This window comes from Anolis sagrei, chromosome 6 (assembly GCF_037176765.1).
Source record: "Anolis sagrei isolate rAnoSag1 chromosome 6, rAnoSag1.mat, whole genome shotgun sequence".
Taxonomy (NCBI): Eukaryota; Metazoa; Chordata; class Lepidosauria; order Squamata; family Dactyloidae; genus Anolis; species Anolis sagrei.
Genome location: NC_090026.1, coordinates 48482530 through 48495188, shown reverse-complemented (window position 1 = coordinate 48495188; position 12659 = coordinate 48482530).

Here is a 12659-nt window from a genome sequence, read left to right as displayed (position 1 = left end):
TTCACCTTCTTTGCATGGGCAGACCTATGCCAAACAAGACAGGCATACTCGGCAGTTGAGTAAGACAAGGCTAGGGCTGATGTTCTTATTAATTTTGGGTCTGCACCCCATGTACTGCCAGTAAGTTTCCTCAGGATGTTATTGTGTGCAGCTACTTTGTGCTTGGTGTTCAAGCAGTGTTTCCAATATGCTAGTGTTTGATCTAAGGCAGTGTTTCTCAACCTGGGGGTCGGGACCCCTGTGGGGGTCGCGAGGGGGTGTCAGAGGGGTCGCCAAAGACCATCAGAAAACATAGTATTTTCTGTTGGCCATGGGGGTTCTGTGTGGAAAGTTTGGTCCAATTCTATCATTGGTGGGGTTCAGAATGCTATTTCATTGTGGGTGACCTATAAATCCCAACAACTACAACTCCCAAATGGCAAGGTCTATTTTCTCCAAACTCTACCAGTGTTCACATTTGGGCATATTGAGTATTTGTGCCAAGTTTGATCCAGATCCATCATTGCTTGAGTCCACAGTGTTCTCTGGATGTAGGTGAACTACAACTTCAAAAAGTCAAGGTCAATGTCCACCAGACCTTCCCAATATTTTCTCTTGGTCATGGGAATTCCGTGTGCCATGTTTGATTTAATTCCATCATTGATGGAGTTCAGAAGGCTCTTTGATTTAAGGTGAACTATAAATCCCAGCAACTCCAGCATTACCAAATGACAAAATCAGTCACCCCCAATCCCACCACTATTCAAATTTTGGGTGTATCGGGTATTTGTGCTAAATTTGGTCCAGTGAATGAAAATACATCCTGCATATTTACATTATGACTCTTAACAGAAGCAAAATGACAATTATGAAGTAGCAACGAAAATAACGTTATGGTTGGGGGTCACCACCACATGAGGACCCGTACTAAGGCATTAGGCATTAGGAAGGTTGAGAACCACTGATCTAAGGTGACACGGAAATATTTAGGATGGAAACAATGTTCAAGCTCTTGACCTTCCCTTAACTGCCTGTTAGGAAGGCCTATCTCCATAACAGGAGGTGCAGTGCTCCAAGCAGAACATTTCCTGTACAGCAGTGGTTCTCAACCTGTGGGTCCCCAGATGTTTTGGCCTTCAACTCCCAGAAATCCTAACACCCTTCTCTGGTTTATAACTCACTTCTCTGGCTTGAGCCAAACGCAGGAAAAGCAAACAGGAGGAAATTCACCCTTCTCTGGTTTATAACTCACTTCTCTGGCTTGAGCAAGATGCAGGAAAAGCAAATGGGAGGAAATTTAATTCACCCTCCTCTGGTTTATAACTGGGTTCTCTGGGTTGAGCCGAGGCCAGGGACAAGAAGCAGGGGAAAATCTGAATCATTTCTGACTCACTTCCTGAGTCAGAAAAAAAATGGCGAGACTATCTTCGGAAGGGCAAGGGGACTTTCGGTTTCAGAAAAAAGTTCAAAATCGCTTCAAAAAGATAATCTTTCTGACTTTATTCCAAATAACGAAGATCCCGACTGGACCTAACAATGCCTATTGCCTACATTGGCAAGGTATACCCCAGGGGTGGCTTTGGCAGCTCTTTCTCGAAAATAAAGCACTTGGTAATTATTTTTTGTGATCTCCCATCCAGTTATGAACCAGGACTGACCCTGCTTAGCTCATATTTGCACAACTTCATTTCCAGCTTTACTAAAAATCTAATACAACCTGGATGTTGTTGGCTGGTGACTAAGGGTGCATCTACTCTGTAGAATTAATGCAGTTTGACACCATTTTAACTGGTATGGCACAAAGCTATGGAATTATTGACCTCACTACCTCTGAGGATGCTTGCCATAGATGCAGGCGAAACGTCAGGAGAAATGCCTCTAGAACATGGCCCTATAGCCCGAAAAAACCTACAAGAATCTATTATTGGAGTTGTTTTACAAAGCCTTTAGCCTTCTCTTCCAAATTACTACTCCCAGGATTAAACAACATCGAGCTATGGTAGTTAAATGGTATGAAGCTGTATACATTTGACAGTGTAGGTGCATCCTAAATCAAGATTCCTCCTTCCACCCCTCCTTTTGGGTTATGTAAGAAAATATACCAAAGCAGTGTAAAAATAGATGCTGCCTCTTTTTCCCAAAGCTGGGAAAACAGGTAGCACCAGACAATGTCGGAAAATCTATTTTGAAACACTCAATGTAATCAACCACAACAGGTTTGAAAAAAGTGCCTATTTGGAATAATATGGACCTGAATTATGCCAGGTTTCAGAGGCCTATTAGTACTGATAATTGTTTGATTTCATTTTGAGGCTGCATATCATATGAGACCCCAAACTGTCGTTTACATAACTTGCGTGTAAATCTGGCACTGCTTATGAACATAAACTCATTACCAGTGTGTGCAGGAGTAGTCCAAAAATAAAGTAGAGAACCCAGTCTATTAAAAGCCTTTTTACTCCATCAAGCCGAGCCTGAAGTCTGAAGGTGACATTATGGTGCCTTTTACTAATCTTTTGCTAATCTTTACTGTAGGCAGTTCGGTTTCCAGAGAGGTCAGTTACTAGGGGAAATTTTGCATCTGTTTATTTCCAAAGGCGCTCTTCTGGGCACCACAATTGAAGGGAGATGTTGACAAGGTGGAATGTGTCTAGAGGAGGGTGACTAAAATGATCAAGGCTCTGGAGAACAAGCCCTATGAGGAGCGGCTTAAAGAGCTGGGTATGTTTAGCCTAAAGAAGAGAAGGCTGAGAGGAAACATGATAGCCATGTATAAGTATGTGAGAGGAAGTCATAGGGAGGAGGGAGCAAGCTTGTTTACTGCTGCCCTGGAGACTAGGACGCGGAACAATGGCTTCAAACTACAGCAATAATTTATTTGATGGTAATAGTGTTGAGACGAGCCCCCAGTGGCGCAGAGGGTTAAACAGCTGAGCTGCTAAACTTGTTGACCGAAAGCTTGCAGGTTTGAATCCGGGGAGTGGCGTAAGCTTCCACTGTCAGCCCCAGCTTCTGCCAACCTAGCAGTTCGAAAACATGTAAATGTGAGTAGATCAATAGGTACCGCTCCGGCAGGAAGGTAACAGTGCTCCAAGCAGTCATGCTGGCCACATGACCTTGGAGTTGCCCTCGGACAACGCTGGCTCTTCAGCTTAGAAATGGAGGTGAGCACCACACCCCAGAGTCGGACACGACTGGACTTAATGTCAGAAGAAAACCTTTACCTTTTACCTGATAGTGTTCGATTTTTCACTGTGTTATTTTGCACTGCTTATTTTATTCTGTTACAAGGTGATTTGGTATGCCCATACCTCCTAGAACTTGCCACAATTTATTATTATGCACACAGTTAAAGGCTTTAGAATAGTCAATAAAACAGAAATAGACGTTTTTCTGAAACTCCCTGCCTTTCTCCATTACCATTGTTCCTCTGCCTTTTCTAAACCCAGCTTGTACATCTGGCGACTTTCGCTCCATGTATTGCTGGAGTCTTCCTTGCAGGATCTTGAGCATTACCTTGCTGTCATGAAAAATAAGGGCCACTGTGAGGAAGTTTGAGCAGTCTGTAGCATTTCCCTTTTTGGTATGGGGATATAAGTTGTTTTTTTCAAGTCTGAAGGCCATTCTTGTGAGCCCAGCAACTACAACTCCCAAATTACAAAATCATTTTCTTTTGAATGAAGGACATACATTGGGTTGTTAGGTGTATTGTGTCCGAATTTGGTGTCAATTTGTCCAATGGTTTTTGAGTTATGTTAATCCCACAAATGGACATTACATTTTTATTTATATAGATTTTATGTATGTTATGGTGATGTAATTTTTCTTTTGTTGCTTTGTATTTTATTTTGCTGTATTGTATTTTCGGGCTTGGCTTCATGTTAGCCGCCCCGAGTCCCCTATGGGGAGATGATGGCGGGGTATAAATAAAGTTGTTTATTATTATTATATTATTATTATTATTATTATTATTATTATTATTATTTTACTGACACAAAAGCACAGTATGTCACAGCAAACGAGATCTATATGCTGGATTTTGTATCACAAAATCACAAGTCAAACACTTCCCAAGCGTCTAGGACTGTGTGATATATTTTCAATTGATGCACGCAGATCCAAGTAAGGTGGCCTTTTGCAGTTTACAGATCATGATTTTTTCGATGTTTATTTTTTCCAAATGCCGGCTGAGATCTTTTGGCACGGCACCCAGTGCGCCAATGGCCACTGGGACCACCTGTACTGGTTTATACCAGAGCCTTTGCAATTTGATTTTGAGTTCTTGATAGCGGCTGAGTTTTTCCTGTTGTTTTTCCTCAATGCAACTGTCACCTGGTATGGCGACATCAATAATCCAGACTTTTTTCTTTTCCACAATCGTGATGTCTGGCGTATTGTGTTCCAAAACATTGTCAGTCTGGATTCGAAAGTCCCACAGTATTTTTGCATGTTCATTTTCCATTACCTTTGCGGGTTTATGATCCCACCAATTCTTTACTGCTGACAGGTAGTACTTGTGACATAAGTTCCAGTGAATCATCTGGGCCACAGAGTTGTGTCAGATCCAAGTAAGGTGGCCTTTTGCTATTATTATTATTATTATTATTATTATTATTATTATTATTAGAAACACAACAAGATGAGTTCACAGCAGACAAGATCACTCTGCTGGCTGTTGTATTAGATCACACGTCAGACACTTCCCAAGTGTCTAGGATTGTGTGATGTATTGGCGAATAATGTGTGCAGATCCCAGTAAGGTGGCCTTCTGCAGCTGGCAGATGGTAATTTTGTCAAAGCCAATTGTGTCTAAGTGCAGGCCAAGGTCTTTAGGCACTGCACTCAGTGTGCCAATCACCACTGGGACCACCTTTACTAGCTTCTGCCAGAGTCTTTGCAGTTAGATCTTTAAATCACCATGTCAGCTTTTCCAGTTGTTTCTCTTCAATCCTGGGATGGCAACATCAACAATCCATGCTTTGTTTTTTAACATGATCGTGAGGTCAGGAGTGTTGTTGTTGTTGTTGTTGTTGTCCAGCTGGACAAACTGTACACCAATGAAAGAACACAGAAGATTTGGCTAGTGCTTATGGTTGCCATCATGGTTGATCAGGAGCTAATCTAGAGCATAATGTTCTGGAACGGTCTTGGATTAAGCATTCAGTGGAGACATAGTCAACAAAATGCAATTATGCATGAGGGAATTCCATGTGAAGTTATTATTCCTGCAGAGCACTAGTTATGCAACCATAAACTAAATACATCCATTGTGCAACAGCCAAAGAGTATAGTAGCCTCATGTGGGGAAAAACACCCATGTGGATGATGCCAACAAAATTCCAGCCAATATTATCCATGGCTAACCATCACCTACATCAGATCCCCAATTCCAGATCTGACTTTTCTGTCAACTCCATAATGGGGGATAAATTACATGGAAATAAAAAGTAATGAAATTTTTACGTTAGGAAATGCAACCTTGATATGGAATTCTATTTTTTTAAACATTTTTGTGTAATGCAAATACCAATCTTTAGATCAGGGGTCCTCAAACTTTTTAAACAGAGGGGCAGGTCACAGTCCCTCAAACTGTTGGAGGGCCAGATTATAATTTGGGGAAAAAATGAATTCCTATGAATACTGTACTTATCTTATTTGTAGTGCAAAAAACACTTAAAAACAATACAATAATTAAAATGAAGAACAATTTTAACAAATGTAAACTTTTTAGTATTTCAATGGGAAGTGTGGGCCTGCTTTTGGCTGATGAGATAGGACTGTTGTTGTCGTCGTTGTTGTCGTTGTGTGCTTTCAAGTAGTTTCAGACTTAGGTTGACCCTAAGCGAGGGCTGACCAAAGAAAAAGGAAGAGGGGCCAACCAAGGGCAAGATGTATGAATGGTATCCTTGAAGTGACTGGCTTGACCTTGAAGGAGCTGGGAGTGGTGATGGCCAACAGGGAGCTCTGGCTTGGACTTGTCCATGAGGTCACGAAGAGTTGGAAGCGACTGAATGAATAAACAGCAACAAGCGAGGGCTGGGTAAATGACCTTTAAGGGCCGTATCCGGCCCTCGGGCCTTAGTTTGAGGACCCCTGCTTTAGATGGACAAGACAGGGATTTTGGGATAGGGTGGAAGTAGACATTTGAACCATCCCTTGACTTCTTCCAAGGTTAATGTTGTTCTTGTCACATATTGGCAGTGAGTTGTTAATTTTACTTTATTCGTTTTTTACAACTACAACACAAACTAAGAAAAAGCAAGCAGATAAGATGGTTACAATCATTTTGAGTTTTTTTTCACTGTACTCTTCTCTCCCTCCCCTCGCCTTTGGTATTTTGCCCCTGAGCAAACAGCCTGAGATTTAAAGTAAATAAATCATAATACAAATGGAAAATAGTTGAACGGTTTCCCCAGACATTTCTGAGTATTTCTATTACCATTTATTAGCAAAAATCCTATACATTCTTTTGGTTATTATGTACCATCACACCAACTCCAATCTATGACAATGCTATGGATAGAAGACACTCAAAAGAACTTACTGTCATTAACAATCCTGTTAAACTTTTGCTAATTGGGGGCTGTGCTTTGAATCACACTCACGTGGAATGTACCAGTTTTCAACCTTTTCCACTGCTTTCAGCTTTATTGAACATTATCATATTTTCCACACCACTGTAATTGCACCAGATTCCACTGTTGACTCAATTGTGTAACAGGCATCATGGTTGTGAACTCATCCATTGCATTACTGTCTGTTAGTTTCCTACCCACCAAAATAAGAGAGAGGCTGGAGCTACACTGCCCTAGATCCCAGATTATCTGCCAGTGTAGACTCATATAATCCAGTTCAAAGTAGAAAATCTAGGATCAGATCCCGAGTAGATCCAGCCTGAGAAAGTGTGTTTGGGTAGCAGTTGGCAGTACGGATTTTCACAAGGATCTTTGGTGAGATATGTATGTTGTGTATTTATATACTTCTACTAGCTGTACCTGCCACACGTTGCTGTGGCCAATCTTCCCTCCCTCTTTCCTTCTTTCTCTCTCCTTCCTTCTCTTTTTTCTTTCCTTCTCTCCTTCCTTCCTTCCTTCCTTCCTTCCTTCCTTCCTTCCTTCCTTCCTTCCTTCCTTCCTTCTCTTCCTCTTCCTCTTCCTCTTCCCTTCCATCCCCTTTTTCTTTCCCTTCTACTTTCTCCCCGTTCTTTCTTCTCTACCTATTTTTGGACTGCAACTCCTAGCAGTCCTCCTGATCGATCTACCTACCTACCTAGTTATCTCTATATAATCTATCTATCTGGAGGATTGCTGTGAGTTACAGTCCAGGAATAGGAAATTGGAAATATGCAGGGATTGGGATGCTCTTAAAGAAATTTAATATTAAATTGAGATTTAATAATAAATCTCAACAGTGATTTAATATGTTTTTTATAAAAGGTTTCTAGAGCAACGTTTGCTATCATTAGAAACATGTTCTAAATGTTTGATTTATATATTTAAATATCTAAGTTTGTTATTTTTAAGTTGTTCTATAAGTACACCTGATGTTGTTTATTTTATCATTTATGATTTGATTTGTTTGTTATGCTATGCCAGAATTGAATGTTTGCCAGTTTTCTGTTGTAAACTGCCCTGAGTCCCCTCGGGGAGATAGGGCAGTATAGAAATAAAGTTTATTAATGTTTATTATAATTAAATCCGAGGAGAAGAAAGCTTGCAGCTTGGAAGCAGTGCATTTGGATGCTGGGAACGGTAGTCCAGAAGAGAGTGTGGATATGCTATTGTGTGTTTTGTATGCTGAGGGAGTCGATTTGCGCATGCGCTGTAGTGTCTTTTTGCATTTTTGGCTTTTTAAGTCCCTTCCACTGTGTTTTTTCGTGTTTTTATGAGTGATGGTCACTCATTGGCCTGATAGGTGTATTGTGTCCAGATTTGATGTCAATTTGTCCAGTGGATTTTGAGTTATGTTAATACCACAAACCAACATTACAGATAGATAGATAGATAGATAGATAGATAGATAGATAGATGGATGGATGATAAAGGGAGTGGGGCAGGATAAACCCCATGCTCCTCGTTCCCAATTTATGGTCTCTTATTTTCATAATGAGGAGTCTCTATTATTTATTTATTTATCTAATTTCACTTGACCAAAAATTACAAATAAGTGTTGTATTTGAAAGAAATGTAGGTGTTGCCAGTCCTCTTTCACACTATACAACTGGACTGTGGTCTCATCTGACACAATGGTGGCACTTGATTTGTAGTTTAGTGAGGCAATAAAGTTTTCTGACCAAGAACTCTAAATACACTGTCCTAAACAAGAAACCCTGGAATAAGATGGTCACCATAAATTGGAACTGAGCCCTAAACGGTTACAGTCCAGCTTACCTGTCTGAATGTATCTCTCCTTATGAACCATCTAGGAGCTTAAGATCGTCTGGGGAGGCCCTGCTTTCGATCCTGCCTTCATCGTAAGCGTGATTGGCAGGGACGAGGGCCAGGGCCTTCTCAGTGGTGGCCCCCAGCTATGGAACTCCCTCCCCAGGGATATTAGATCGTTCCCCTCCCTCCTGACTTTCCAAAAAAAGTTAAAAACTTGGCTCTTTGAGCAAGCTTTTGAGAATGCAGCGGAATAGATAACATGGAACTATGAATGATGAACATGGAATGGCCAGACGATGTTACTGGAAAACAATGTTTTGTTTTTATATATGTTTTTATATTGTTATGTTGACTGTTTTTAATCACACTTTTATGAATGCATGGCATTGAATCGTGCCAATCTGTACCCCCCTTGAGTCGCCGTATGGTTGAGAAGGGCGGGCTATAAATGTCATAAATAAATAAGACAAGAGAATGGACATAGCAACAGCAAAATGCACATTGCAGGATTCCATGACAGTTCAAGAAAGAGAACAAGGAATTAAAATGATGTTGGGGAAAATGATGGGCTGTAATGGCTCTAGGGACCTTATCACATTGGTTATTGGATTCACCACACATCGTGGTGAATCAATGGGGTGCCGGCGGGGAGTATGGAGAACCTGTTGTTCCACATCCCGCATTGCCTGACTTGCTGCCGGCTCCATCATATGTTTCAAAGACAACATGGGAAGCCTCCTAACTTGTCATGGCAGCAGTGTGCGTGGCTTCCTTGCTCCCTCAGACACGGAGCCCGACTGGAAGTAGATGTGCATCGCTGTCATGTAATGGGCTCCATGATGAAAGGGATGAGGAAGCGGCGTATGAGGTCATAAGAAACCATTCCCAGAATTTACTGTGTTACATGTTGGACAAGAGAGGAAACTAGGACATGTGGGCCAGGAAAGTTATTAATAAGGAAGAGCACACGAGCTACGAGAGGTGGTAGTAATGTGCATTGGATGGAGCAGACTGGGAAGGGTAAGTTTCTACACTGAAAAACTAATGCAGTTTGACACCGTTGCAGCTGCCATGGATCCATGCTATGGAATCATGAAAGTTGTAGTTTAATAAGGTCTTTAGCATTCTCTGCCAAAGAGTGCTGGATTCCATAGCACTTAAAGTGGTATCAAACCGCATTAATTCTACATTGTAGATGCCCCTGAATTGGATGCATATTACTTTTGCATTTTGAGCTGTAGCAAACTAAGGAGCAAGTGGCAGGAAGAGAGAGGAACTGGAGCATTTTAAAAGCATCTGGAAAGCATCTGGAAAACTGGAAGGAATAAGTGTGATGATTCATGCCAAACTGGGGAAGTTGGTGTTTGGAAAAATTGAATAAGGAAAAGGAGAAGAAATTACTATAACAAAAACCATTGCAGCTACAGATAACAGGTAGGCAATAATACATACCCATTGTCAGGTCTGACTAGTGCCTTTTCTTATTACAAGGGTGATCTTTAATTCTTAAAATAATGAAATCATTAGTTAAAATGGCACCTGAAAAAGTCAAGCAACTACCGGAAGGAGTGACAGAAAGAGGAAGGATAATTTCACTGTCCATGCAGCAAAATGAACCCAAACTATGGATGTGATAAATAATCACACTCACTCAAATATTTCTTAATTTCTGTCCAGCATATACTGAACTGTGAGACAGATTACATCCAATATTATCCAACTGCAGGTCCCTCAACAGAAATGATCTTCTGACTTTTCTCTTGCAAGGACAGGAAAGATCCTCAATAACCAGAGTAAGCCTTTTTATTCTGAAAGCTATCAAGAAAAGAGCACATTTCCTGAAAGAAGAACCAGGAAAATAAGACTGACTGTAAATAGAAGGTCAGCTGCTGTCCTCACCTTTTTGCCTTGTGTTGTATTTTGAATGGTCATATGATTGGTCAAATAAATTGTTGTTGTTGTTGTTATTGTTGTTATCACTCACCCCAAAATCCTATGTTCCCTCTGATGAGCAAGTCACCTGCAATTCTGGTTTAGTTTACTGAACAAAACAACAGTGAGGTAGTGTAAGATGTCAATGTGGAAACACCGCTAGCCATTAATCTAAAATTGAAGTGCCCATTCCTGGATAAATGCAACTACCTTCTCATTTCATAAATCATGGCGATTTCCTCTCTCTTTGCTTGATTACTTTTTGAACCAAAAATTGGTAAGATCTATATCAAATTAAAATATAGCTCCTAAAGAATTAATCAGAAAAACTTGACAATTATACACACACACACACACACACACACACACACGAGAGGTATTTTTTAAGTAAGGTCCATTTTGTTGTATACACTAGTAGTTCACGCGTATACCGCAACGAGCGCGTGCGTTATGTACCGGCATGCCTCGGGAACAACTGTGCTCAGTTTCTGCTCTGTAGCTAACCTATACGGTTCTGTTCTGTACTTTAAAAATGTTTAAGACTATCACCTCACCCTCTGCACGTGAGGTTCGCTCAGTGATACAGTTTTTGTCAGCAAGGAACCTGCCTGCTGCAGAAATTCATCGACAGATTTGTGAAATGTACGGTGATAAGGTTATGAGTGAAAGCAAAGTGCGTAAGTGGGTACGACAATTCAAAGATGGCCGTGACAACATCCATGATGAGGACCGCTCCGGTCACCCTTCTTTGATTACAGTGAACTCTTGGTTATCAGAGCAGGCGGCAAGTTTTTATGAAGAGGGTATTTTAAAATTGGTTCAGAGGTATGATAAGTGTTTGAACAAACTTGGCAACTATGTCGAAAAATAGAGTGAAGTATGTAGTTTCTGAAAATAAATTTACTTTTTTGAAATAAACTTTCGTTGTGTACTTATGTTCAAACGGACCTTACTTAACAAATACCCCTCGTGTGTATGTGTGTGTGTGTGTGTGTGTGTGTATTCTCACTTGGTGCAATGTAATAGGCAGCAATAAATCCCAGATTTGAAACTTGGAACCTGCAAAGGAGCTGAGCTGTGTTGCTAACCATTCAACATCAAGCTAACCAGACCAGCTCTTGGAAACCTTTCCTTTAATTTACCAACATTGTTTAGAAAACTGTTAATGATCTGTAGAGAGACAAATGAAAACAGAATATCGGTGAAGCAAATGGATAGTGGACTTAGTTATCTCCAGCCCCTTCTACACTGCTCTGTATCCCAGAATCTGATCACAGATTATCTGTTAATTCCAGATTATATAGCAGTGGAGAGTCATATGATCTAGATCAAAGCAGATAATCTGGGATTAGATCCAGGAATATAGGGCAATGTAGATCCAGCCTCCCAGGCAAAATGATCATACTCTTTAAATCAGTGGTTCCCAACCTGTGGTCCGTGTACTGCCAATGGTCTGCAAGAACGAAAATATGGTCTGCAGCCTCACCATTACTACACTGCTGCCTCAAAACCATGTGGCAAAAACTCTCTTACAGTGTCAAGGCAACGAGAATGTCAGTAGGGGAGAGGCTGTCTATCCATGAAAGATTACTAGTACCACATCAGCTCTAAATTTTTAAATATGGTTTTCTGTGGGTGAACAGATGATGACTATTGGATGGCATATGTTCTGTATCAGAAACGAGAACTGATGTGGTCTATCCAATGCAATTTTCTGAATCAGCACCCCAAATAACCAAACCAAATCTAAACTTGACCAAAAACAGCTTCTTAACCTTTTTGGTACTAACGTTGGAGAGTGGTCCCTGGTCAAAGTGGGACCACTCTCCAAGATATTTTGTCTCCATATATTTTCAAGCTTTGTGAACAACCTGGAATAGGATTTTTAAAACATACAAACATACATAGATACAACCATCTATGTAATATTTTTTATTTCGGGAAGAACTTGAGAGAAGTCCAATACACCCCCTAGGAAGCAATGCCAGTCAAATGGTTGGTTGGTGTGCTATTGAGCACTGTAGCATGGCAGATCTTTCTAATCTGGTGCCCACTTATGGGGCAAGGACAACCCTAGTATCCCCCAGTTGAGGAGTCTGGCACAACACCATTCGCCATGCAAGGAAAATCTACTAGATCGGGGATCCTCAAACTTTTTCAACAGAGGGCCAGGTCACAGTCCCTCAAAAGGTTGGAGGGCTAGATTATAATTTGAAGATTATAATTTGAATTCCCATGCACACTGCACATATCTTATTTGTAGTGCAAAAAACAACACTTAAAACAATATAATAATTAAAATTAAGAACAATTTTAACAAGTATAAACTTATTAGTGTTTCAATGGGGAGTGTTGATCTGCTTT